The 22,277-nt window shown below is 50.2% G+C and overlaps 28 non-coding genes and 11 pseudogenes across 28 annotated transcripts; all 39 read right to left on the bottom strand.

Moving 5' to 3' along the window:
- Window positions 1-109: 109 nt before the first annotated feature.
- On the bottom strand, window positions 110-273 carry LOC135014328 (U1 spliceosomal RNA). Its single transcript, XR_010212870.1, has one exon. It is a non-coding gene; the product is annotated as a U1 spliceosomal RNA (small nuclear RNA).
- Window positions 274-974: 701 nt separating this feature from the next.
- On the bottom strand, window positions 975-1,110 carry LOC135014451 (U1 spliceosomal RNA; annotated as a pseudogene).
- Window positions 1,111-1,262: 152 nt separating this feature from the next.
- Window positions 1,263-1,426, bottom strand: LOC135014515 (U1 spliceosomal RNA). Its single transcript, XR_010213010.1, has one exon. It is a non-coding gene; the product is annotated as a U1 spliceosomal RNA (small nuclear RNA).
- A 674-nt stretch (window positions 1,427-2,100) lies between these two features.
- LOC135014490 (U1 spliceosomal RNA) lies at window positions 2,101-2,263 on the bottom strand. Its single transcript, XR_010212988.1, has one exon. It is a non-coding gene; the product is annotated as a U1 spliceosomal RNA (small nuclear RNA).
- Window positions 2,264-2,415: 152 nt separating this feature from the next.
- LOC135014347 (U1 spliceosomal RNA) lies at window positions 2,416-2,579 on the bottom strand. Its single transcript, XR_010212889.1, has one exon. It is a non-coding gene; the product is annotated as a U1 spliceosomal RNA (small nuclear RNA).
- Window positions 2,580-3,271: 692 nt separating this feature from the next.
- Window positions 3,272-3,413, bottom strand: LOC135014419 (U1 spliceosomal RNA; annotated as a pseudogene).
- A 152-nt stretch (window positions 3,414-3,565) lies between these two features.
- Window positions 3,566-3,729, bottom strand: LOC135014302 (U1 spliceosomal RNA). Its single transcript, XR_010212845.1, has one exon. It is a non-coding gene; the product is annotated as a U1 spliceosomal RNA (small nuclear RNA).
- Window positions 3,730-4,403: 674 nt separating this feature from the next.
- LOC135014491 (U1 spliceosomal RNA) lies at window positions 4,404-4,566 on the bottom strand. Its single transcript, XR_010212989.1, has one exon. It is a non-coding gene; the product is annotated as a U1 spliceosomal RNA (small nuclear RNA).
- A 152-nt stretch (window positions 4,567-4,718) lies between these two features.
- On the bottom strand, window positions 4,719-4,882 carry LOC135014348 (U1 spliceosomal RNA). Its single transcript, XR_010212890.1, has one exon. It is a non-coding gene; the product is annotated as a U1 spliceosomal RNA (small nuclear RNA).
- Window positions 4,883-5,574: 692 nt separating this feature from the next.
- Window positions 5,575-5,716, bottom strand: LOC135014420 (U1 spliceosomal RNA; annotated as a pseudogene).
- Window positions 5,717-5,868: 152 nt separating this feature from the next.
- LOC135014303 (U1 spliceosomal RNA) lies at window positions 5,869-6,032 on the bottom strand. Its single transcript, XR_010212846.1, has one exon. It is a non-coding gene; the product is annotated as a U1 spliceosomal RNA (small nuclear RNA).
- A 672-nt stretch (window positions 6,033-6,704) lies between these two features.
- On the bottom strand, window positions 6,705-6,867 carry LOC135014382 (U1 spliceosomal RNA). The gene has a single exon (XR_010212922.1). It is a non-coding gene; the product is annotated as a U1 spliceosomal RNA (small nuclear RNA).
- Window positions 6,868-7,019: 152 nt separating this feature from the next.
- Window positions 7,020-7,183, bottom strand: LOC135014432 (U1 spliceosomal RNA). The gene has a single exon (XR_010212956.1). It is a non-coding gene; the product is annotated as a U1 spliceosomal RNA (small nuclear RNA).
- A 701-nt stretch (window positions 7,184-7,884) lies between these two features.
- LOC135014475 (U1 spliceosomal RNA) lies at window positions 7,885-8,020 on the bottom strand (annotated as a pseudogene).
- A 152-nt stretch (window positions 8,021-8,172) lies between these two features.
- On the bottom strand, window positions 8,173-8,336 carry LOC135014516 (U1 spliceosomal RNA). Its single transcript, XR_010213011.1, has one exon. It is a non-coding gene; the product is annotated as a U1 spliceosomal RNA (small nuclear RNA).
- A 674-nt stretch (window positions 8,337-9,010) lies between these two features.
- LOC135014509 (U1 spliceosomal RNA) lies at window positions 9,011-9,173 on the bottom strand. Its single transcript, XR_010213005.1, has one exon. It is a non-coding gene; the product is annotated as a U1 spliceosomal RNA (small nuclear RNA).
- A 152-nt stretch (window positions 9,174-9,325) lies between these two features.
- On the bottom strand, window positions 9,326-9,489 carry LOC135014362 (U1 spliceosomal RNA). Its single transcript, XR_010212904.1, has one exon. It is a non-coding gene; the product is annotated as a U1 spliceosomal RNA (small nuclear RNA).
- A 692-nt stretch (window positions 9,490-10,181) lies between these two features.
- LOC135014459 (U1 spliceosomal RNA) lies at window positions 10,182-10,323 on the bottom strand (annotated as a pseudogene).
- Window positions 10,324-10,475: 152 nt separating this feature from the next.
- LOC135014304 (U1 spliceosomal RNA) lies at window positions 10,476-10,639 on the bottom strand. The gene has a single exon (XR_010212847.1). It is a non-coding gene; the product is annotated as a U1 spliceosomal RNA (small nuclear RNA).
- Window positions 10,640-11,340: 701 nt separating this feature from the next.
- LOC135014469 (U1 spliceosomal RNA) lies at window positions 11,341-11,476 on the bottom strand (annotated as a pseudogene).
- Window positions 11,477-11,628: 152 nt separating this feature from the next.
- On the bottom strand, window positions 11,629-11,792 carry LOC135014517 (U1 spliceosomal RNA). Its single transcript, XR_010213012.1, has one exon. It is a non-coding gene; the product is annotated as a U1 spliceosomal RNA (small nuclear RNA).
- A 674-nt stretch (window positions 11,793-12,466) lies between these two features.
- LOC135014492 (U1 spliceosomal RNA) lies at window positions 12,467-12,629 on the bottom strand. The gene has a single exon (XR_010212990.1). It is a non-coding gene; the product is annotated as a U1 spliceosomal RNA (small nuclear RNA).
- Window positions 12,630-12,781: 152 nt separating this feature from the next.
- LOC135014349 (U1 spliceosomal RNA) lies at window positions 12,782-12,945 on the bottom strand. Its single transcript, XR_010212891.1, has one exon. It is a non-coding gene; the product is annotated as a U1 spliceosomal RNA (small nuclear RNA).
- A 692-nt stretch (window positions 12,946-13,637) lies between these two features.
- On the bottom strand, window positions 13,638-13,779 carry LOC135014460 (U1 spliceosomal RNA; annotated as a pseudogene).
- A 152-nt stretch (window positions 13,780-13,931) lies between these two features.
- Window positions 13,932-14,095, bottom strand: LOC135014305 (U1 spliceosomal RNA). Its single transcript, XR_010212848.1, has one exon. It is a non-coding gene; the product is annotated as a U1 spliceosomal RNA (small nuclear RNA).
- A 674-nt stretch (window positions 14,096-14,769) lies between these two features.
- LOC135014493 (U1 spliceosomal RNA) lies at window positions 14,770-14,932 on the bottom strand. Its single transcript, XR_010212991.1, has one exon. It is a non-coding gene; the product is annotated as a U1 spliceosomal RNA (small nuclear RNA).
- A 152-nt stretch (window positions 14,933-15,084) lies between these two features.
- Window positions 15,085-15,248, bottom strand: LOC135014350 (U1 spliceosomal RNA). The gene has a single exon (XR_010212892.1). It is a non-coding gene; the product is annotated as a U1 spliceosomal RNA (small nuclear RNA).
- Window positions 15,249-15,940: 692 nt separating this feature from the next.
- LOC135014429 (U1 spliceosomal RNA) lies at window positions 15,941-16,082 on the bottom strand (annotated as a pseudogene).
- Window positions 16,083-16,234: 152 nt separating this feature from the next.
- LOC135014477 (U1 spliceosomal RNA) lies at window positions 16,235-16,398 on the bottom strand. The gene has a single exon (XR_010212980.1). It is a non-coding gene; the product is annotated as a U1 spliceosomal RNA (small nuclear RNA).
- A 670-nt stretch (window positions 16,399-17,068) lies between these two features.
- On the bottom strand, window positions 17,069-17,231 carry LOC135014484 (U1 spliceosomal RNA). The gene has a single exon (XR_010212984.1). It is a non-coding gene; the product is annotated as a U1 spliceosomal RNA (small nuclear RNA).
- A 152-nt stretch (window positions 17,232-17,383) lies between these two features.
- LOC135014286 (U1 spliceosomal RNA) lies at window positions 17,384-17,547 on the bottom strand. The gene has a single exon (XR_010212829.1). It is a non-coding gene; the product is annotated as a U1 spliceosomal RNA (small nuclear RNA).
- A 693-nt stretch (window positions 17,548-18,240) lies between these two features.
- On the bottom strand, window positions 18,241-18,382 carry LOC135014481 (U1 spliceosomal RNA; annotated as a pseudogene).
- Window positions 18,383-18,534: 152 nt separating this feature from the next.
- LOC135014511 (U1 spliceosomal RNA) lies at window positions 18,535-18,698 on the bottom strand. Its single transcript, XR_010213007.1, has one exon. It is a non-coding gene; the product is annotated as a U1 spliceosomal RNA (small nuclear RNA).
- Window positions 18,699-19,372: 674 nt separating this feature from the next.
- On the bottom strand, window positions 19,373-19,535 carry LOC135014503 (U1 spliceosomal RNA). Its single transcript, XR_010213000.1, has one exon. It is a non-coding gene; the product is annotated as a U1 spliceosomal RNA (small nuclear RNA).
- A 152-nt stretch (window positions 19,536-19,687) lies between these two features.
- On the bottom strand, window positions 19,688-19,851 carry LOC135014388 (U1 spliceosomal RNA). The gene has a single exon (XR_010212924.1). It is a non-coding gene; the product is annotated as a U1 spliceosomal RNA (small nuclear RNA).
- A 693-nt stretch (window positions 19,852-20,544) lies between these two features.
- LOC135014385 (U1 spliceosomal RNA) lies at window positions 20,545-20,686 on the bottom strand (annotated as a pseudogene).
- A 152-nt stretch (window positions 20,687-20,838) lies between these two features.
- On the bottom strand, window positions 20,839-21,002 carry LOC135014443 (U1 spliceosomal RNA). The gene has a single exon (XR_010212966.1). It is a non-coding gene; the product is annotated as a U1 spliceosomal RNA (small nuclear RNA).
- A 701-nt stretch (window positions 21,003-21,703) lies between these two features.
- LOC135014476 (U1 spliceosomal RNA) lies at window positions 21,704-21,839 on the bottom strand (annotated as a pseudogene).
- A 152-nt stretch (window positions 21,840-21,991) lies between these two features.
- Window positions 21,992-22,155, bottom strand: LOC135014518 (U1 spliceosomal RNA). Its single transcript, XR_010213013.1, has one exon. It is a non-coding gene; the product is annotated as a U1 spliceosomal RNA (small nuclear RNA).
- Window positions 22,156-22,277: the final 122 nt, after the last annotated feature.

The raw sequence follows: 22,277 nt of genomic DNA on the forward strand, positions 1-22,277 counted from the left end.
CTGTCAAGTGAAGGAGATCCAACTGAGGCAGCACAAGGGAACTCTCGAAAGAAGAACAAGGCTAGAGGAAGATCTGAGACAAAGAAATCTGACTTTTACCAGAGCTGACCAGAGGAAAGCACAAACACAGTCCCTCACTACCACAAATAATGCAGTCCAGTTTCCCACATTTGGGGAAATCACAGGGGTTAGCATACCCAGAATGCAATGAATGAACCTCACCCTGGGAGAACAATCTTCATGACCATGGTATCTCCTATGCAAAATAAGTATGATTTGGGATAGAGCTGGGGAGGGCCGCTGCTCAGGCACATCTCTGTCAAGTAAAGGAGATTCAACTGAGGCAGCACAAGGGAACTCTCATCTGGGGACAACAACTGCAGGGAGAACACATATTTTCAGATGAACATGGGAGGGCAGAAGGCTGCCTAATACTGAAGCACCCCCAAACAACAAACCAAATGCAACAACTAGTGCAAGCATTCCTGGGGGAAGGCCAGCAGCAGATGGTTTTGCATATGGTGATGTCATCCAAGCAGTGGGTCAAAGTTGGCTTCAACCCTCATCTGCATATGAATAGAGAAGAGGGGCGTGCAGGGCATGGCGGCCTTTTGCGGCGCTTGGATGACCCCTAGTTCGCATTAAACACCTCCACCCTCCTTCGGTGTGGGGCTCATGTTGGCTATGCCCCAGCCCCTGAAGCATTCAAGCTGATTTCTTGCAGCAGCTGGGCACTGTAACAGCTCCAGAGCTGCTCTGTAAGGCAAGTAAAAGGGTGTGGGCCCTGCAGCACTACCTGTAGTTCGCATTGTGCGTTGGAAGGCACAAAGTAAGCAGACGGGAGGAGAAGTCAGGATAGTGCACAACGGTATAGAAGGGAGGGGCTCAAGAAAAAAGAAGTGGAAACAGACAGCAAACTAGGCTGGAGAGAGACCCGAGACAAAGAGATCTGAATTATATGAGAGCCGAACAGGGGAAACACAAATTATGCAGTCAAGTTTCCCACATTTGGGGAAATCACAGGGGCAGCACACCCAGAGTGCAATGGGTGATCCTTGCCCTGGGAGAAGCAGCTTCATGATCATAGTATCTCACCTGGCAGGTAAGTAGGAGTTGGGCTAGAGCTGGGGAGGGTCGCTGCTCGGGCACCCCCCTGTCAAGTGAAGGAGATCCAACTGAGGCAGCACAAGGGAACTCTCGAAAGAAGAACAAGGCTAGAGGAAGATCTGAGACAAAGAAATCTGACTTTTACCAGAGCTGACCAGAGGAAAGCACAAACACAGTCCCCCACTACCACAAATAATGCAGTCGAGTTTCCCACATTTGGGGAAATCACAGGGGTCAGCATACCCAGAATGCAATGAATGAACCTCACCCTGGGAGAACAGTCTTCATGACCATGGTATCTCCTATGCAAAATAAGTATGATTTGGGATAGGGCTGGGGAGGGCCGCTGCTCAGGCACATCTCTGTCAAGTAAAGGAGATTCAACTGAGGCAGCACAAGGGAACTCTCATCTGGGGACAACAACTGCAGGGAGAACACATATTTTCAGATGAACATGGGAGGGCAGAAGGCTGCCTAATACTGATGCACCCCCAAACAACAAACCAAATGCAACAACTAGTACAAGCATTCCTGGGGGAAGGTCTGCAGAAGACGGATTTGCATACGGTGATGTCATCCAAGCAGTGGGCCAAAGTTGGCTGGAACCCTCATCTGCATATGAAAAGAGAAAAGGGGTATGCAGGGCATGGCGGCCTTTTGCGGCGATTGGATGACCCCTAGTTCGCATTAAACACCCCCACCCTCCTTCGGTGTGGGGCTCATGTTGGCCATGCCCCAGCCCCTGAAGCATTCAAGCTGATTTCTTGCAGCAGCTGGGCACTGTAACAGCTCCAGAGCTGCTCTGTAAGGCAAGTAAAAGGGTGTGGGCCCTGCAGCACTACCTGTAGTTCGCATTGTGCGTTGGAAGGCACAAAGTAAGCAGACGGGAGGAGAAGTCAGGATAGTGCACAACGGTATAGAAGGGAGGGGCTCAAGAAAAAAGAAGTGGAAACAGACAGCAAACTAGGCTGGAGAGAGACCTGAGACAAAGAGATCTGAATTATATGAGAGCCGACCAGGGGTAACACAAATTACGCAGTCAAGCTTCACACATTTGGGGAAATCGCAGGATCAGCACACCCAGAGTGCAATGGGTGATCCTTGCCCTGGGAGAAGCACCTACATGATCATAGTATCTCACCTGGCAGGTAAGTAGGAGTTGGGCTAGAGCTGGGGAGGGTCGCTGCTCGGGCACCCCCCTGTCAAGTGAAGGAGATCCAACTGAGGCAGCACAAGGAAACTCTCGAAAGAAGAACAAGGCTAGAGGAAGATCTGAGACAAAGAAATCTGACTTTTACCAGAGCTGACCAGAGGAAAGAACAAACACAGTCCCCCACTACCACAAATAATGCAGTCGAGTTTCCCACATTTGTGGAAATCACAGGGGTCAGCATACCCAGAATGCAATGAATGAACCTCACCCTGGGAGAACAATCTTCATGACCATGGTATCTCATATGCAAAATAAGTATGATTTGGGATAGGGCTGGGGAGGGCCGCTGCTCAGGCACATCTCTGTCAAGTAAAGGAGATTCAACTGAGGCAGCACAAGGGAACTCTCACCTGGGGACAACAACTGCAGGGAGAACACATATTTTCAGATGAACATGGGAGGGCAGAAGGCTACCTAATACTGAAGCACCCCCAAACAACAAACAAAATGCAACAACTAGTGCAAGCATTCCTGGGGGAAGGCCTGCAGCAGATGGATTTGCATATGGTGATGTCATCCAAGCAGTTGGTCAAAGTTGGCTTCAACCCTCGTCTGCATATGAAAAGAGAAAAGGGGCGTGCAGGGCATGGCAGCCTTTTGCGGCGCTTGGATGACCCCTAGTTCGCATTAAACACCTCCACCCTCCTTCGGTGTGGGGCTCATGTTGGCTATGCCCCAGCCCCTGAAGCATTCAAGCTGATTTCTTGCAGCAGCTGGGCACTGTAACAGCTCCAGAGCTGCTCTGTAAGGCAAATAAAAGTGTGTGGGACCTGCAGCACTACCTGTAGTTCGCATTGTGCGTTGGAAGGCACAAAGTAAGCAGACGGGAGAAGTCAGGATAGTGCGCAAGGGCATAGAAGGGAGCGGCTCAAGAAAAGAGAAGTGGAAACAGACAGCAAACTAGGCTGGAGAGAGACCTGAGACAAAGAGATCTGAATTATATGAGAGCTGACCAGGGGAAACACAAATTATGCAGTCAAGTTTCCCACATTTGGGGAAATCGCAGGAGCAGCACACCCAGAGTGCAATGGGTGATCCTTGCCCTGGGAGAAGCAACTTCATGATCATAGTATCTCACCTGGCAGGTAAGTAGGAGTTGGGCTAGAGCTGGGGAGGGTCGCTGCTCGGGCACCCCCCTGTCAAGTGAAGGAGATCCAACTGAGGCAGCACAAGGGAACTCTCGAAAGAAGAACAAGGCTAGAGGAAGATCTGAGACAAAGAAATCTGACTTTTACCAGAGCTGACCAGAGGAAAGCACAAACACAGTCCCTCACTACCACAAATAATGCAGTCCAGTTTCCCACATTTGGGGAAATCACAGGGGTCAGCATACCCAGAATGCAATGAATGAACCTCACCCTGGGAGAACAATCTTCATGACCATGGTATCTCCTATGCAAAATAAGTATGATTTGGGATAGAGCTGGGGAGGGCCGCTGCTCAGGCACATCTCTGTCAAGTAAAGGAGATTCAACTGAGGCAGCACAAGGGAACTCTCATCTGGGGACAACAACTGCAGGGAGAACACATATTTTCAGATGAACATGGGAGGGCAGAAGGCTGCCTAATACTGAAGCACCCCCAAACAACAAACCAAATGCAACAACTAGTGCAAGCATTCCTGGGGGAAGGCCAGCAGCAGATGGATTTGCATATGGTGATGTCATCCAAGCAGTGGGTCAAAGTTGGCTTCAACCCTCATCTGCATATGAATAGAGAAGAGGGGCGTGCAGGGCATGGCGGCCTTTTGCGGCGCTTGGATGACCCCTAGTTCGCATTAAACACCTCCACCCTCCTTCGGTGTGGGGCTCATGTTGGCTATGCCCCAGCCCCTGAAGCATTCAAGCTGATTTCTTGCAGCAGCTGGGCACTGTAACAGCTCCAGAGCTGCTCTGTAAGGCAAGTAAAAGGGTGTGGGCCCTGCAGCACTACCTGTAGTTCGCATTGTGCGTTGGAAGGCACAAAGTAAGCAGACGGGAGGAGAAGTCAGGATAGTGCACAACGGTATAGAAGGGAGGGGCTCAAGAAAAAAGAAGTGGAAACAGACAGCAAACTAGGCTGGAGAGAGACCTGAGACAAAGAGATCTGAATTATATGAGAGCCGACCAGGGGTAACACAAATTACGCAGTCAAGCTTCACACATTTGGGGAAATCGCAGGATCAGCACACCCAGAGTGCAATGGGTGATCCTTGCCCTGGGAGAAGCACCTACATGATCATAGTATCTCACCTGGCAGGTAAGTAGGAGTTGGGCTAGAGCTGGGGAGGGTCACTGCTCGGGCACCCCCCTGTCAAGTGAAGGAGATCCAACTGAGGCAGCACAAGGAAACTCTCGAAAGAAGAACAAGGCTAGAGGAAGATCTGAGACAAAGAAATCTGACTTTTACCAGAGCTGACCAGAGGAAAGAACAAACACAGTCCCCCACTACCACAAATAATGCAGTCGAGTTTCCCACATTTGTGGAAATCACAGGGGTCAGCATACCCAGAATGCAATGAATGAACCTCACCCTGGGAGAACAATCTTCATGACCATGGTATCTCATATGCAAAATAAGTATGATTTGGGATAGGGCTGGGGAGGGCCGCTGCTCAGGCACATCTCTGTCAAGTAAAGGAGATTCAACTGAGGCAGCACAAGGGAACTCTCATCTGGGGACAACAACTGCAGGGAGAACACATATTTTCAGATGAACATGGGAGGGCAGAAGGCTACCTAATACTGAAGCACCCCCAAACAACAAACAAAATGCAACAACTAGTGCAAGCATTCCTTGGGGAAGGCCTGCAGCAGATGGATTTGCATATGGTGATGTCATCCAAGCAGTGGGTCAAAGTTGGCTTCAACCCTCGTCTGCATATGAAAAGAGAAAAGGGGCGTGCAGGGCATGGCGGCCTTTTGCGGCGCTTGGATGACCCCTAGTTCGCATTAAACACCTCCACCCTCCTTCGGTGTGGGGCTCATGTTGGCTATGCCCCAGCCCCTGAAGCATTCAAGCTGATTTCTTGCAGCAGCTGGGCACTGTAAAAGCTCCAGAGCTGCTCTGTAAGGCAAATAAAAGTGTGTGGGACCTGCAGCACTACCTGTAGTTCGCATTGTGCGTTGGAAGGCACAAAGTAAGCAGACGGGAGAAGTCAGGATAGTGCGCAAGGGCATAGAAGGGAGCGGCTCAAGAAAAGAGAAGTGGAAACAGACAGCAAACTAGGCTGGAGAGAGACCTGAGACAAAGAGATCTGAATTATATGAGAGCTGACCAGGGGAAACACAAATTATGCAGTCAAGTTTCCCACATTTGGGGAAATCGCAGGAGCAGCACACCCAGAGTGCAATGGGTGATCCTTGCCCTGGGAGAAGCAACTTCATGATCATAGTATCTCACCTGGCAGGTAAGTAGGAATTGGGCTAGAGCTGGGGAGGGTCGCTGCTCGGGCACCCCCCTGTCAAGTGAAGGAGATCCAACTGAGGCAGCACAAGGGAACTCTCGAAAGAAGAACAAGGCTAGAGGAAGATCTGAGACAAAGAAATCTGACTTTTACCAGAGCTGACCAGAGGAAAGCACAAACACAGTCCCTCACTACCACAAATAATGCAGTCCAGTTTCCCACATTTGGGGAAATCACAGGGGTCAGCATACCCAGAATGCAATGAATGAACCTCACCCTGGGAGAACAATCTTCATGACCATGGTATCTCCTATGCAAAATAAGTATGATTTGGGATAGAGCTGGGGAGGGCCGCTGCTCAGGCACATCTCTGTCAAGTAAAGGAGATTCAACTGAGGCAGCACAAGGGAATTCTCATCTGGGGACAACAACTGCAGGGAGAACACATATTTTCAGATGAACATGGGAGGGCAGAAGGCTACCTAATACTGAAGCACCACCAAGCAACAAACCAAATGCAACAACTAGTGCAAGCATTCCTGGGGGAAGGCCTGCAGCAGATGGATTTGCATATGGTGATGTCATCCAAGCAGTGGGTCAAAGTTGGCTTCAACCCTCGTCTGCATATGAAAAGAGAAAAGGGGCATGCAGGGCATGGCAGCCTTTTTCGGCGCTTGGATGACCCCTAGTTCGCATTAAACACCTCCACCCTCCTTCGGTGTGGGGCTCATGTTGGCTATGCCCCAGCCCCTCGAAGCATTCAAGCTGATTTCTTGCAGCAACTGGGCACTGTAACAGCTCCAGAGCTGCTCTGTAAGGCAAATAAAAGGGTGTGTGACCTGCAGCACTACCTGTAGTTCGCATTGTGCGTTGGAAGGCACAAAGTAAGCAGATGGGAGAAGTCAGGATAGTGCGCAAGGGCATAGAAGTGAGCGGCTCAAGAAAAGAGAAGTGGAAACAGACAGCAAACTAGGCTGGAGAGAGACCCGAGACAAAGAGATCTGAATTATCTGAGAGCCGACCAGGGGAAACACAAATTATGCAGTCAAGTTTCCCACATTTGGGGAAATCGCAGGAGCAGCACACCCAGAGTGCAATGGGTGAGCCTTGCCCTGGGAGAAGCACCTTCATGATCATAGTATCTCACCTGGCAGGTAAGTAGGAGTTTGGCAAGAGCTGGGGATGGTCGCTGCTCGGGCACCCCTCTGTCAAGTGAAGGAGATCCAACTGAGGCAGCACAAGGGAACTCTCGAAAGAAGAACAAGGCTAGAGGAAGATCTGAGACAAAGAAATCTGACTTTTACCAGAGCTGTCCAGAGGAAAGCACAAACACAGTCCCCCACTACCACAAATAATGCAGTCGAGTTTCCCACAATTGGGGAAATCACAGGGGTCAGCATACCCAGAATGCAATGAATGAACCTCACCCTGGGAGAACAATCTTCATGACCATGGTATCTCCTATGCAAAATAAGTATGATTTGGGATAGGGCTGGGGAGGGCCGCTGCTCAGGCACATCTCTGTCAAGTAAAGGAGATTCAACTGAGGCAGCACAAGGGAACTCTCATCTGGGGACAACAACTCCAGGGAGAACACATATTTTCAGATGAACATGGGAGGGCAGAAGGCTGCCTAATACTGATGCACCCCCAAACAACAAACCAAATGCAACAACTAGTACAAGCATTCCTGGGGGAAGGTCTGCAGAAGACGGATTTGCATACGGTGATGTCATCCAAGCAGTGGGCCAAAGTTGGCTGGAACCCTCATCTGCATATGAAAAGAGAAAAGGGGTATGCAGGGCATGGCGGCCTTTTGCGGCGATTGGATGACCCCTAGTTCGCATTAAACACCCCCACCCTCCTTCGGTGTGGGGCTCATGTTGGCCATGCCCCAGCCCCTGAAGCATTCAAGCTGATTTCTTGCAGCAGCTGGGCACTGTAACAGCTCCAGAGCTGCTCTGTAAGGCAAGTAAAAGGGTGTGGGCCCTGCAGCACTACCTGTAGTTCGCATTGTGCGTTGGAAGGCACAAAGTAAGCAGACGGGAGGAGAAGTCAGGATAGTGCACAACGGTATAGAAGGGAGGGGCTCAAGAAAAAAGAAGTGGAAACAGACAGCAAACTAGGCTGGAGAGAGACCCGAGACAAAGAGATCTGAATTATATGAGAGCCGAACAGGGGAAACACAAATTATGCAGTCAAGTTTCCCACATTTGGGGAAATCACAGGGGCAGCACACCCAGAGTGCAATGGGTGATCCTTGCCCTGGGAGAAGCAGCTTCATGATCATAGTATCTCACCTGGCAGGTAATTAGGAGTTGGGCTAGAGCTGGGGAGGGTCGCTGCTCGGGCACCCCCCTGTCAAGTGAAGGAGATCCAACTGAGGCAGCACAAGGGAACTCTCGAAAGAAGAACAAGGCTAGAGGAAGATCTGAGACAAAGAAATCTGAATTTTACCAGAGCTGACCAGAGGAAAGCACAAACACAGTCCCCCACTACCACAAATAATGCAGTCGAGTTTCCCACATTTGGGGAAATCACAGGGGTCAGCATACCCAGAATGCAATGAATGAACCTCACCCTGGGAGAACAGTCTTCATGACCATGGTATCTCCTATGCAAAATAAGTATGATTTGGGATAGGGCTGGGGAGGGCCGCTGCTCAGGCACATCTCTGTCAAGTAAAGGAGATTCAACTGAGGCAGCACAAGGGAACTCTCATCTGGGGACAACAACTGCAGGGAGAACACATATTTTCAGATGAACATGGGAGGGCAGAAGGCTGCCTAATACTGATGCACCCCCAAACAACAAACCAAATGCAACAACTAGTACAAGCATTCCTGGGGGAAGGTCTGCAGAAGACGGATTTGCATACGGTGATGTCATCCAAGCAGTGGGCCAAAGTTGGCTGGAACCCTCATCTGCATATGAAAAGAGAAAAGGGGTATGCAGGGCATGGCGGCCTTTTGCGGCGATTGGATGACCCCTAGTTCGCATTAAACACCCCCACCCTCCTTCGGTGTGGGGCTCATGTTGGCCATGCCCCAGCCCCTGAAGCATTCAAGCTGATTTCTTGCAGCAGCTGGGCACTGTAACAGCTCCAGAGCTGCTCTGTAAGGCAAGTAAAAGGGTGTGGGCCCTGCAGCACTACCTGTAGTTCGCATTGTGCGTTGGAAGGCACAAAGTAAGCAGACGGGAGGAGAAGTCAGGATAGTGCACAACGGTATAGAAGGGAGGGGCTCAAGAAAAAAGAAGTGGAAACAGACAGCAAACTAGGCTGGAGAGAGACCTGAGACAAAGAGATCTGAATTATATGAGAGCCGACCAGGGGTAACACAAATTACGCAGTCAAGCTTCACACATTTGGGGAAATCGCAGGATCAGCACACCCAGAGTGCAATGGGTGATCCTTGCCCTGGGAGAAGCACCTACATGATCATAGTATCTCACCTGGTAGGTAAGTAGGAGTTGGGCTAGAGCTGGGGAGGGTCGCTGCTCGGGCACCCCCCTGTCAAGTGAAGGAGATCCAACTGAGGCAGCACAAGGAAACTCTCGAAAGAAGAACAAGGCTAGAGGAAGATCTGAGACAAAGAAATCTGACTTTTACCAGAGCTGACCAGAGGAAAGAACAAACACAGTCTCCCACTACCACAAATAATGCAGTCGAGTTTCCCACATTTGTGGAAATCACAGGGGTCAGCATACCCAGAATGCAATGAATGAACCTCACCCTGGGAGAACAATCTTCATGACCATGGTATCTCATATGCAAAATAAGTATGATTTGGGATAGGGCTGGGGAGGGCCGCTGCTCAGGCACATCTCTGTCAAGTAAAGGAGATTCAACTGAGGCAGCACAAGGGAACTCTCATCTGGGGACAACAACTGCAGGGAGAACACATATTTTCAGATGAACATGGGAGGGCAGAAGGCTACCTAATACTGATGCACCCCCAAACAACAAACAAAATGCAACAACTAGTGCAAGCATTCCTGGGGGAAGGCCTGCAGCAGATGGATTTCCATATGGTGATGTCATCCAAGCAGTGGGTCAAAGTTGGCTTCAACCCTCGTCTGCATATGAAAAGAGAAAAGGGGCGTGCAGGGCATGGCAGCCTTTTGCGGCGCTTGGATGACCCCTAGTTCGCATTAAACACCTCCACCCTCCTTCGGTGTGGGGCTCATGTTGGCTATGCCCCAGCCCCTGAAGCATTCAAGCTGATTTCTTGCAGCAGCTGGGCACTGTAACAGCTCCAGAGCTGCTCTGTAAGGCAAATAAAAGTGTGTGGGACCTGCAGCACTACCTGTAGTTCGCATTGTGCGTTGGAAGGCACAAAGTAAGCAGACGGGAGAAGTCAGGATAGTGCGCAAGGGCATAGAAGGGAGCGGCTCAAGAAAAGAGAAGTGGAAACAGACAGCAAACTAGGCTGGAGAGAGACCTGAGACAAAGAGATCTGAATTATATGAGAGCTGACCAGGGGAAACACAAATTATGCAGTCAAGTTTCCCACATTTGGGGAAATCGCAGGAGCAGCACACCCAGAGTGCAATGGGTGATCCTTGCCCTGGGAGAAGCAACTTCATGATCATAGTATCTCACCTGGCAGGTAACTAGGAGTTGGGCTAGAGCTGGGGAGGGTCGCTGCTCGGGCACCCCCCTGTCAAGTGAAGGAGATCCAACTGAGGCAGCACAAGGGAACTCTCGAAAGAAGAACAAGGCTAGAGGAAGATCTGAGACAAAGAAATCTGACTTTTACCAGAGCTGACCAGAGGAAAGCACAAACACAGTCCCTCACTACCACAAATAATGCAGTCCAGTTTCCCACATTTGGGGAAATCACAGGGGTCAGCATACCCAGAATGCAATGAATGAACCTCACCCTGGGAGAACAATCTTCATGACCATGGTATCTCCTATGCAAAATAAGTATGATTTGGGATAGAGCTGGGGAGGGCCGCTGCTCAGGCACATCTCTGTCAAGTAAAGGAGATTCAACTGAGGCAGCACAAGGGAACTCTCATCTGGGGACAACAACTGCAGGGAGAACACATATTTTCAGATGAACATGGGAGGGCAGAAGGCTGCCTAATACTAAAGCACCCCCAAACAACAAACCAAATGCAACAACTAGTGCAAGCATTCCTGGGGGAAGGCCAGCAGCAGATGGATTTGCATATGGTGATGTCATCCAAGCAGTGGGTCAAAGTTGGCTTCAACCCTCATCTGCATATGAATAGAGAAGAGGGGCGTGCAGGGCATGGCGGCCTTTTGCGGCGCTTGGATGACCCCTAGTTCGCATTAAACACCTCCACCCTCCTTCGGTGTGGGGCTCATGTTGGCTATGCCCTAGCCCCTGAAGCATTCAAGCTGATTTCTTGCAGCAGCTGGGCACTGTAACAGCTCCAGAGCTGCTCTGTAAGGCAAGTAAAAGGGTGTGGGCCCTGCAGCACTACCTGTAGTTCGCATTGTGCGTTGGAAGGCACAAAGTAAGCAGACGGGAGGAGAAGTCAGGATAGTGCACAACGGTATAGAAGGGAGGGGCTCAAGAAAAAAGAAGTGGAAACAGACAGCAAACTAGGCTGGAGAGAGACCCGAGACAAAGAGATCTGAATTATATGAGAGCCGAACAGGGGAAACACAAATTATGCAGTCAAGTATCCCACATTTGGGGAAATCACAGGGGCAGCACACCCAGAGTGCAATGGGTGATCCTTGCCCTGGGAGAAGCAGCTTCATGATCATAGTATCTCACCTGGCAGGTAAGTAGGAGTTGGGCTAGAGCTGGGGAGGGTCGCTGCTCGGGCACCCCCCTGTCAAGTGAAGGAGATCCAACTGAGGCAGCACAAGGGAACTCTCGAAAGAAGAACAAGGCTAGAGGAAGATCTGAGACAAAGAAATCTGACTTTTACCAGAGCTGACCAGAGGAAAGCACAAACACAGTCCCCCACTACCACAAATAATGCAGTCGAGTTTCCCACATTTGGGGAAATCACAGGGGTCAGCATACCCAGAATGCAATGAATGAACCTCACCCTGGGAGAACAGTCTTCATGACCATGGTATCTCCTATGCAAAATAAGTATGATTTGGGATAGGGCTGGGGAGGGCCGCTGCTCAGGCACATCTCTGTCAAGTAAAGGAGATTCAACTGAGGCAGCACAAGGGAACTCTCATCTGGGGACAACAACTGCAGGGAGAACACATATTTTCAGATGAACATGGGAGGGCAGAAGGCTGCCTAATACTGATGCACCCCCAAACAACAAACCAAATGCAACAACTAGTACAAGCATTCCTGGGGGAAGGTCTGCAGAAGACGGATTTGCATACGGTGATGTCATCCAAGCAGTGGGCCAAAGTTGGCTGGAACCCTCATCTGCATATGAAAAGAGAAAAGGGGTATGCAGGGCATGGCGGCCTTTTGCGGCGATTGGATGACCCCTAGTTCGCATTAAACACCCCCACCCTCCTTCGGTGTGGGGCTCATGTTGGCCATGCCCCAGCCCCTGAAGCATTCAAGCTGATTTCTTGCAGCAGCTGGGCACTGTAACAGCTCCAGAGCTGCTCTGTAAGGCAAGTAAAAGGGTGTGGGCCCTGCAGCACTACCTGTAGTTCGCATTGTGCGTTGGAAGGCACAAAGTAAGCAGACGGGAGGAGAAGTCAGGATAGTGCACAACGGTATAGAAGGGAGGGGCTCAAGAAAAAAGAAGTGGAAACAGACAGCAAACTAGGCTGGAGAGAGACCTGAGACAAAGAGATCTGAATTATATGAGAGCCGACCAGGGGTAACACAAATTACGCAGTCAAGCTTCACACATTTGGGGAAATCGCAGGATCAGCACACCCAGAGTGCAATGGGTGATCCTTGCCCTGGGAGAAGCACCTACATGATCATAGTATCTCACCTGGCAGGTAAGTAGGAGTTGGGCTAGAGCTGGGGAGGGTCACTGCTCGGGCACCCCCCTGTCAAGTGAAGGAGATCCAACTGAGGCAGCACAAGGAAACTCTCGAAAGAAGAACAAGGCTAGAGGAAGATCTGAGACAAAGAAATCTGACTTTTACCAGAGCTGACCAGAGGAAAGAACAAACACAGTCCCCCACTACCACAAATAATGCAGTCGAGTTTCCCACATTTGTGGAAATCACAGGGGTCAGCATACCCAGAATGCAATGAATGAACCTCACCCTGGGAGAACAATCTTCATGACCATGGTATCTCATATGCAAAATAAGTATGATTTGGGATAGGGCTGGGGAGGGCCGCTGCTCAGGCACATCTCTGTCAAGTAAAGGAGATTCAACTGAGGCAGCACAAGGGAACTCTCACCTGGGGACAACAACTGCAGGGAGAACACATATTTTCAGATGAACATGGGAGGGCAGAAGGCTACCTAATACTGAAGCACCCCCAAACAACAAACAAAATGCAACAACTAGTGCAAGCATTCCTGGGGGAAGGCCTGCAGCAGATGGATTTGCATATGGTGATGTCATCCAAGCAGTTGGTCAAAGTTGGCTTCAACCCTCGTCTGCATATGAAAAGAGAAAAGGGGCGTGCAGGGCATGGCAGCCTTTTGCGGCGCTTGGATGACCCCTAGTTCGCATTAAACACCTCCACCCTCCTTCGGTGTGGGGCTCATGTTGGCTATGCCCCAGCCCCTGAAGCATTCAAGCTGATTTCTTGCAGCAGCTGGGCACTGTAACAGCTCCAGAGCTGCTCTGTAAGGCAAATAAAAGTATGTGGGACCTGCAGCACTACCTGTAGTTCGCATTGTGCGTTGGAAGGCACAAAGTAAGCAGACGGGAGAAGTCAGGATAGTGCGCAAGGGCATAGAAGGGAGCGGCTCAAGAAAAGAGAAGTGGAAACAGACAGCAAACTAGGCTGGAGAGAGACCTGAGACAAAGAGATCTGAATTATATGAGAGCTGACCAGGGGAAACACAAATTATGCAGTCAAGTTTCCCACATTTGGGGAAATCGCAGGAGCAGCACACCCAGAGTGCAATGGGTGATCCTTGCCCTGGGAGAAGCAACTTCATGATCATAGTATCTCACCTGGCAGGTAACTAGGAGTTGGGCTAGAGCTGGGGAGGGTCGCTGCTCGGGCACCCCCCTGTCAAGTGAAGGAGATCCAACTGAGGCAGCACAAGGGAACTCTCGAAAGAAGAACAAGGCTAGAGGAAGATCTGAGACAAAGAAATCTGACTTTTACCAGAGCTGACCAGAGGAAAGCACAAACACAGTCCCTCACTACCACAAATAATGCAGTCCAGTTTCCCACATTTGGGGAAATCACAGGGGTCAGCATACCCAGAATGCAATGAATGAACCTCACCCTGGGAGAACAATCTTCATGACCATGGTATCTCCTATGCAAAATAAGTATGATTTGGGATAGAGCTGGGGAGGGCCGCTGCTCAGGCACATCTCTGTCAAGTAAAGGAGATTCAACTGAGGCAGCACAAGGGAACTCTCATCTGGGGACAACAACTGCAGGGAGAACACATATTTTCAGATGAACATGGGAGGGCAGAAGGCTGCCTAATACTAAAGCACCCCCAAACAACAAACCAAATGCAACAACTAGTGCAAGCATTCCTGGGGGAAGGCCAGCAGCAGATGGATTTGCATATGGTGATGTCATCCAAGCAGTGGGTCAAAGTTGGCTTCAACCCTCATCTGCATATGAATAGAGAAGAGGGGCGTGCAGGGCATGGCGGCCTTTTGCGGCGCTTGGATGACCCCTAGTTCGCATTAAACACCTCCACCCTCCTTCGGTGTGGGGCTCATGTTGGCTATGCCCTAGCCCCTGAAGCATTCAAGCTGATTTCTTGCAGCAGCTGGGCACTGTAACAGCTCCAGAGCTGCTCTGTAAGGCAAGTAAAAGGGTGTGGGCCCTGCAGCACTACCTGTAGTTCGCATTGTGCGTTGGAAGGCACAAAGTAAGCAGACGGGAGGAGAAGTCAGGATAGTGCACAACGGTATAGAAGGGAGGGGCTCAAGAAAAAAGAAGTGGAAACAGACAGCAAACTAGGCTGGAGAGAGACCTGAGACAAAGAGATCTGAATTATATGAGAGCCGACCAGGGGTAACACAAATTACGCAGTCAAGCTTCACACATTTGGGGAAATCGCAGGATCAGCACACCCAGAGTGCAATGGGTGATCCTTGCCCTGGGAGAAGCACCTACATGATCATAGTATCTCACCTGGCAGGTAAGTAGGAGTTGGGCTAGAGCTGGGGAGGGTCGCTGCTCGGGCACCCCCCTGTCAAGTGAAGGAGATCCAACTGAGGCAGCACAAGGAAACTCTCGAAAGAAGAACAAGGCTAGAGGAAGATCTGAGACAAAGAAATCTGACTTTTACCAGAGCTGACCAGAGGAAAGAACAAACACAGTCCCCCACTACCACAAATAATGCAGTCGAGTTTCCCACATTTGTGGAAATCACAGGGGTCAGCATACCCAGAATGCAATGAATGAACCTCACCCTGGGAGAACAATCTTCATGACCATGGTATCTCATATGCAAAATAAGTATGATTTGGGATAGGGCTGGGGAGGGCCGCTGCTCAGGCACATCTCTGTCAAGTAAAGGAAATTCAACTGAGGCAGCACAAGGGAACTCTCATCTGGGGACAACAACTGCAGGGAGAACACATATTTTCAGATGAACATGGGAGGGCAGAAGGCTACCTAATACTGAAGCACCCCCAAACAACAAACAAAATGCAACAACTAGTGCAAGCATTCCTTGGGGAAGGCCTGCAGCAGATGGATTTGCATATGGTGATGTCATCCAAGCAGTGGGTCAAAGTTGGCTTCAACCCTCGTCTGCATATGAAAAGAGAAAAGGGGCGTGCAGGGCATGGCGGCCTTTTGCGGCGCTTGGATGACCCCTAGTTCGCATTAAACACCTCCACCCTCCTTCGGTGTGGGGCTCATGTTGGCTATGCCCCAGCCCCTGAAGCATTCAAGCTGATTTCTTGCAGCAGCTGGGCACTGTAAAAGCTCCAGAGCTGCTCTGTAAGGCAAATAAAAGTGTGTGGGACCTGCAGCACTACCTGTAGTTCGCATTGTGCGTTGGAAGGCACAAAGTAAGCAGACGGGAGAAGTCAGGATAGTGCGCAAGGGCATAGAAGGGAGCGGCTCAAGAAAAGAGAAGTGGAAACAGACAGCAAACTAGGCTGGAGAGAGACCTGAGACAAAGAGATCTGAATTATATGAGAGCTGACCAGGGGAAACACAAATTATGCAGTCAAGTTTCCCACATTTGGGGAAATCACAGGAGCAGCACACCCAGAGTGCAATGGGTGAGCCTTGCCCTGGGAGAAGCACCTTCATGATCATAGTATATCACCTGGCAGGTAAGTAGGAGTTGGGCTAGAGCTGGGGAGGGTCGCTGCTCGGGCACCCCCCTGTCAAGTGAAGGAGATCCAACTGAGGCAGCATAAGGGAACTCTCGAAAGAAGAACAAGGCTAGAGGAAGATCTGAGACAAAAAAATCTGACTTTTACCAGAGCTGACCAGAGGAAAGAACAAACACAGTCCCCCACTACCACAAATAATGCAGTCGAGTTTCCCACATTTGGGGAAATCACAGGGGTCAGCATACCCAGAATGCAATGAATGAACCTCACCCTGGGAGAACAATCTTCATGACCATGGTATCTCCTATGCAAAATAAGTATGATTTGGGATAGGGCTGGGGAGGGCCGCTGCTCAGGCACATCTCTGTCAAGAAAAGGAGATTCAACTGAGGCAGCACAAGGGAACTCTCATCTGGGGACAACAACTGCAGGGAGAACACATATTTTCAGATGAACATGGGAGGGCAGAAGGCTACCTAATACTGAAGCACCCCCAAACAACAAACCAAATGCAACAACTAGTGCAATCATTCCTGGGGGAAGGCCTGCAGCAGATGGATTTGCATATGGTGATGTCATCCAAGCAGTGGGTCAAAGTTGGCTTCAACCCTCGTCTGCATATGAAAAGAGAAAAGGGGCGTGCAGGGCATGGCAGCCTTTTTCGGCGCTTGGATGACCCCTAGTTCGCATTAAACACCTCCACCCTCCTTCGGTGTGGGGCTCATGTTGGCTATGCCCCAGCCCCGAAGCATTAAAGCTGATTTCTTGCAGCAGCTGGGTACTGTAACAGCTCCAGAGCTGCTCTGTAAGGCAAGTAAAAGGGCGTGGGCCCTGCAGCACTACCTGTAGTTTGCATTGTGCGTTGGAAGGCACAAATTAAGCAGACGGGAGAAGTCATGATAGTGCGCAAGGGCATAGAAGGGAGCGGCTCAAGAAAAGAGAAGTGGAAACAGACAGCAAACTAGGCTGGAGAGAGACCTGAGACAAAGAGATCTGAATTATACGAGAGCCGACCAGGGGAAACACAAATTATGCAGTCAAGTCTCACACATTTTGAGAAATCACAGGAGCAGCACACCCAGAGTGCAATGGGTGAGCCTTGCCCTGGGAGAAGCACCTTCATGATCATAGTATATCACCTGGCAGGTAAGTAGGAGATGGGCTAGAGCTGGGGAGGGTCGCTGCTCGGGCACCCCCCTGTCAAGTGAAGGAGATCCAACTGAGGCAGCACAAGTGAACTCTCGAAAGAAGAACAAGGCTAGAGGAAGATCTGAGACAAAGAAATCTGACTTTTACCAGAGCTGACCAGAGGAAAGCAAAAACACAGTCCCCCACTACCACAAATAATGCAGTCGAGTTTCCCACATTTGGGGAAATCACAGGGGTCAGCATACCCAGAATGCAATGAATGAACCTCACCCTGGGAGAACAGTCTTCATGACCATGGTATCTCCTATGCAAAATAAGTATGATTTGGGATAGGGCTGGGGAGGGCCGCTGCTCAGGCACATCTCTGTCAAGTAAAGGAGATTCAACTGAGGCAGCACAAGGGAACTCATCTGGGGACAACAACTGCAGGGAGAACACATATTTTCAGATAAACATGGGAGGGCAGAAGGCTACCTAATACTGAAGCACCCCCAAACAACAAACCAAATGCAACAACTAGTGCAAGCATTCCTGGGGGAAGGCCTGCAGCAGATGGATTTGCATATGGTGATGTCATCCAAGCAGTGGGTCAAAGTTGGCTTCAACCCTCGTCTGCATATGAAAAGAGAAAAGGGGCGTGCAGGGCATGGCAGCCTTTTTCGGCGCTTGAATGACCCCTAGTTCGCATTAAACACCCCCACCCTCCTTCGGTGTGGGGCTCATGTTGGCTATGCCCCAGCCCCTGAAGCATTCAAGCTGATTTCTTGCAGCAGCTGGGCACTGTAACAGCTCCAGAGCTGCTCTGTAAGGCAAGTAAAAGGGTGTGGGCCCTGCAGCACTACCTGTAGTTTGCATTGTGCATTGTAAGGCACTAAGTAAGCAGACGGGAGGAGAAGTCAGGATAGTGCACAAGGGTATAGAAGGGAGTGGCTCAAGAAAAAAGAAGTGGAAACAGACAGCAAACTAGGCTGGAGAGAGACCTGAGACAAAGAGATCTGAATTATATGAGAGCTGACCAGGGGAAACACAAATTATGCAGTCAAGTTCCCCACATTTGGGGAAATCGCAGGAGCAGCACACCCAGAGTGCAATGGGTGATCCTTGCCCTGGGAGAAGCAACTTCATAATCATAGTATCTCACCTGGCAGGTAAATAGGAGTTGGGCTAGAGCTGGGGAGGGTCGCTGCTCGGGCACCCCCCTGTCAAGTGAAGGAGATCCAACTGAGGCAGCACAAGGGAACTCTCGAAAGAAGAACAAGGCTAGAGGAAAATCTGAGACAAATAAATCTGACTTTTACCAGAGCTGACCAGAGGAAAGCACAAACACAGTCCCCCCCTACCACAAATAATGCAGTCGAGTTTCCCACATTTGGGGAAATCACAGGGGTCAGCATACCCAGAATGCAATGAATGAACCTAACCCTGGGAGAACAATCTTCATGACCATGGTATCTCCTATGCAAAATAAGTATGATTTGGGATAGGGCTGGGGAGGGCCGCTGCTCAGAAACATCTCTGTCAAGTAAAGGAGATTCAACTGAGGCAGCACAAGGGAACTCTCATCTAGGGACAACAACTCCAGGGAGAACACACATTTTCAGATGAAAATGGGAGGGCAGAAGGCTGCCTAATACTGAAGCACCCCCAAACAACAAACCAAATGCAACAACTAGTGCAAGCATTCCTGGGGGAAGGCCTGCAGCAGATGGATTTGCATATGGTGATGTCATCCAAGCAGTGGGTCAAAGTTGGCTTCAACCCTCGTCTGCATATGAAAAGAGAAAAGGGGCGTGCAGGGCATGGCAGCCTTTTGCAGCACTTGGATGACCCCTAGTTTGCATTAAACATCTCCACCCTCCTTCGGTGTGGGGCTCATGTTGGCCATGCCCCAGCCCCTGAAGCATTCAAGCTGATTTCTTGCAGCAGCTGGGCACTGTAACAGCTCCAGAGCTGCTCTGTAAGGCAAGTAAAAGGGTGTGGGCCCTGCAGCACTACCTGTAGTTTGCATTGTGCATTGGAAGGCACAATGTAAGCAGACGGGAGGAGAAGTCAGGATAGTGCACAAGGGTATAGAAGGGAGGGGCTCAAGAAAAAAGAAGTGGAAACAGACAGCAAACTAGGCTGGAGAGTGACCTGAGACAAAGAGATCTGAATTATACGAGAGCCGACCAGGGGAAACACAAATTATGCAGTCAAGTTTCCCACATTTGCGGAAATCGCAGGGGCAGCACACCCAGAGTGCAATGGGTGAGAATTGCCCTGGGAGAAGCAACTTCATGATCATAGTATCTCACCTGGCAGGTAAGTAGGAGTTGGGCTAGAGCTGGGGAGGGTCGCTGCTCAGGCACCCCCCTGTCAAGTGAAGGAGATCCAACTGAGGCAGCACAAGGGAACTCTCGAAAGAAGAACAAGGCTAGAGGAAAATCTGAGACATAGAAATCTGACTTTTACCAGAGCTGATCAGAGGAAAGCACAAACACAGTCCCCCACTACCACAAATAATGCAGTCGAGTTTCCCACATTTGGGGAAATCACAGGGGTCAGCATACCCAGAATGCAATGAATGAACCTCACCCTGGGAGAACAATCTTCATGACCATGGTATCTCCTATGCAAAATAAGTATGATTTGGGATAGGGCTGGGGAGGGCCGCTGCTCAGGCACATCTCTGTCAAGTAAAGGAGATTCAACTGAGGCAGCACAAGGGAACTCTCATCTGGGGACAACAACTGCAGGGAGAACACATATTTTCAGATGAACATGGGAGGGCAGAAGGCTACCTAATACTGAAGCACCACCAAGCAACAAACCAAATGCAACAACTAGTGCAAGCATTCCTGGGGGAAGGCCTGCAGCAGATGGATTTGCATATGGTGATGTCATCCAAGCAGTGGGTCAAAGTTGGCTTCAACCCTCGTCTGCATATGAAAAGAGAAAAGGGGCATGCAGGGCATGGCAGCCTTTTTCGGCGCTTGGATGACCCCTAGTTCGCATTAAACACCTCCACCCTCCTTCGGTGTGGGGCTCATGTTGGCTATGCCCCAGCCCCTCGAAGCATTCAAGCTGATTTCTTGCAGCAACTGGGCACTGTAACAGCTCCAGAGCTGCTCTGTAAGGCAAATAAAAGGGTGTGTGACCTGCAGCACTACCTGTAGTTCGCATTGTGCGTTGGAAGGCACAAAGTAAGCAGATGGGAGAAGTCAGGATAGTGCGCAAGGGCATAGAAGTGAGCGGCTCAAGAAAAGAGAAGTGGAAACAGACAGCAAACTAGGCTGGAGAGAGACCCGAGACAAAGAGATCTGAATTATATGAGAGCCGACCAGGGGAAACACAAATTATGCAGTCAAGTTTCCCACATTTGGGGAAATCGCAGGAGCAGCACACCCAGAGTGCAATGGGTGAGCCTTGCCCTGGGAGAAGCACCTTCATGATCATAGTATCTCACCTGGCAGGTAAGTAGGAGTTTGGCAAGAGCTGGGGATGTTCGCTGCTCGGGCACCCCTCTGTCAAGTGAAGGAGATCCAACTGAGGCAGCACAAGGGAACTCTCGAAAGAAGAACAAGGCTAGAGGAAGATCTGAGACAAAGAAATCTGACTTTTACCAGAGCTGTCCAGAGGAAAGCACAAACACAGTCCCCCACTACCACAAATAATGCAGTCGAGTTTCCCACAATTGGGGAAATCACAGGGGTCAGCATACCCAGAATGCAATGAATGAACCTCACCCTGGGAGAACAATCTTCATGACCATGGTATCTCCTATGCAAAATAAGTATGATTTGGGATAGGGCTGGGGAGGGCCGCTGCTCAGGCACATCTCTGTCAAGTAAAGGAGATTCAACTGAGGCAGCACAAGGGAACTCTCATCTGGGGACAACAACTCCAGGGAGAACACATATTTTCAGATGAACATGGGAGGGCAGAAGGCTGCCTAATACTGATGCACCCCCAAACAACAAACCAAATGCAACAACTAGTACAAGCATTCCTGGGGGAAGGTCTGCAGAAGACGGATTTGCATACGGTGATGTCATCCAAGCAGTGGGCCAAAGTTGGCTGGAACCCTCATCTGCATATGAAAAGAGAAAAGGGGTATGCAGGGCATGGCGGCCTTTTGCGGCGATTGGATGACCCCTAGTTCGCATTAAACACCCCCACCCTCCTTCGGTGTGGGGCTCATGTTGGCCATGCCCCAGCCCCTGAAGCATTCAAGCTGATTTCTTGCAGCAGCTGGGCACTGTAACAGCTCCAGAGCTGCTCTGTAAGGCAAGTAAAAGGGTGTGGGCCCTGCAGCACTACCTGTAGTTCGCATTGTGCGTTGGAAGGCACAAAGTAAGCAGACGGGAGGAGAAGTCAGGATAGTGCACAACGGTATAGAAGGGAGGGGCTCAAGAAAAAAGAAGTGGAAACAGACAGCAAACTAGGCTGGAGAGAGACCCGAGACAAAGAGATCTGAATTATATGAGAGCCGAACAGGGGAAACACAAATTATGCAGTCAAGTTTCCCACATTTGGGGAAATCACAGGGGCAGCACACCCAGAGTGCAATGGGTGATCCTTGCCCTGGGAGAAGCAGCTTCATGATCATAGTATCTCACCTGGCAGGTAATTAGGAGTTGGGCTAGAGCTGGGGAGGGTCGCTGCTCGGGCACCCCCCTGTCAAGTGAAGGAGATCCAACTGAGGCAGCACAAGGGAACTCTCGAAAGAAGAACAAGGCTAGAGGAAGATCTGAGACAAAGAAATCTGAATTTTACCAGAGCTGACCAGAGGAAAGCACAAACACAGTCCCCCACTACCACAAATAATGCAGTCGAGTTTCCCACATTTGGGGAAATCACAGGGGTCAGCATACCCAGAATGCAATGAATGAACCTCACCCTGGGAGAACAGTCTTCATGACCATGGTATCTCCTATGCAAAATAAGTATGATTTGGGATAGGGCTGGGGAGGGCCGCTGCTCAGGCACATCTCTGTCAAGTAAAGGAGATTCAACTGAGGCAGCACAAGGGAACTCTCATCTGGGGACAACAACTCCAGGGAGAACACATA

Source organism: Pseudophryne corroboree, unplaced genomic scaffold, assembly GCF_028390025.1.
Source record: "Pseudophryne corroboree isolate aPseCor3 unplaced genomic scaffold, aPseCor3.hap2 scaffold_280, whole genome shotgun sequence".
Taxonomy (NCBI): domain Eukaryota; kingdom Metazoa; phylum Chordata; class Amphibia; order Anura; family Myobatrachidae; genus Pseudophryne; species Pseudophryne corroboree.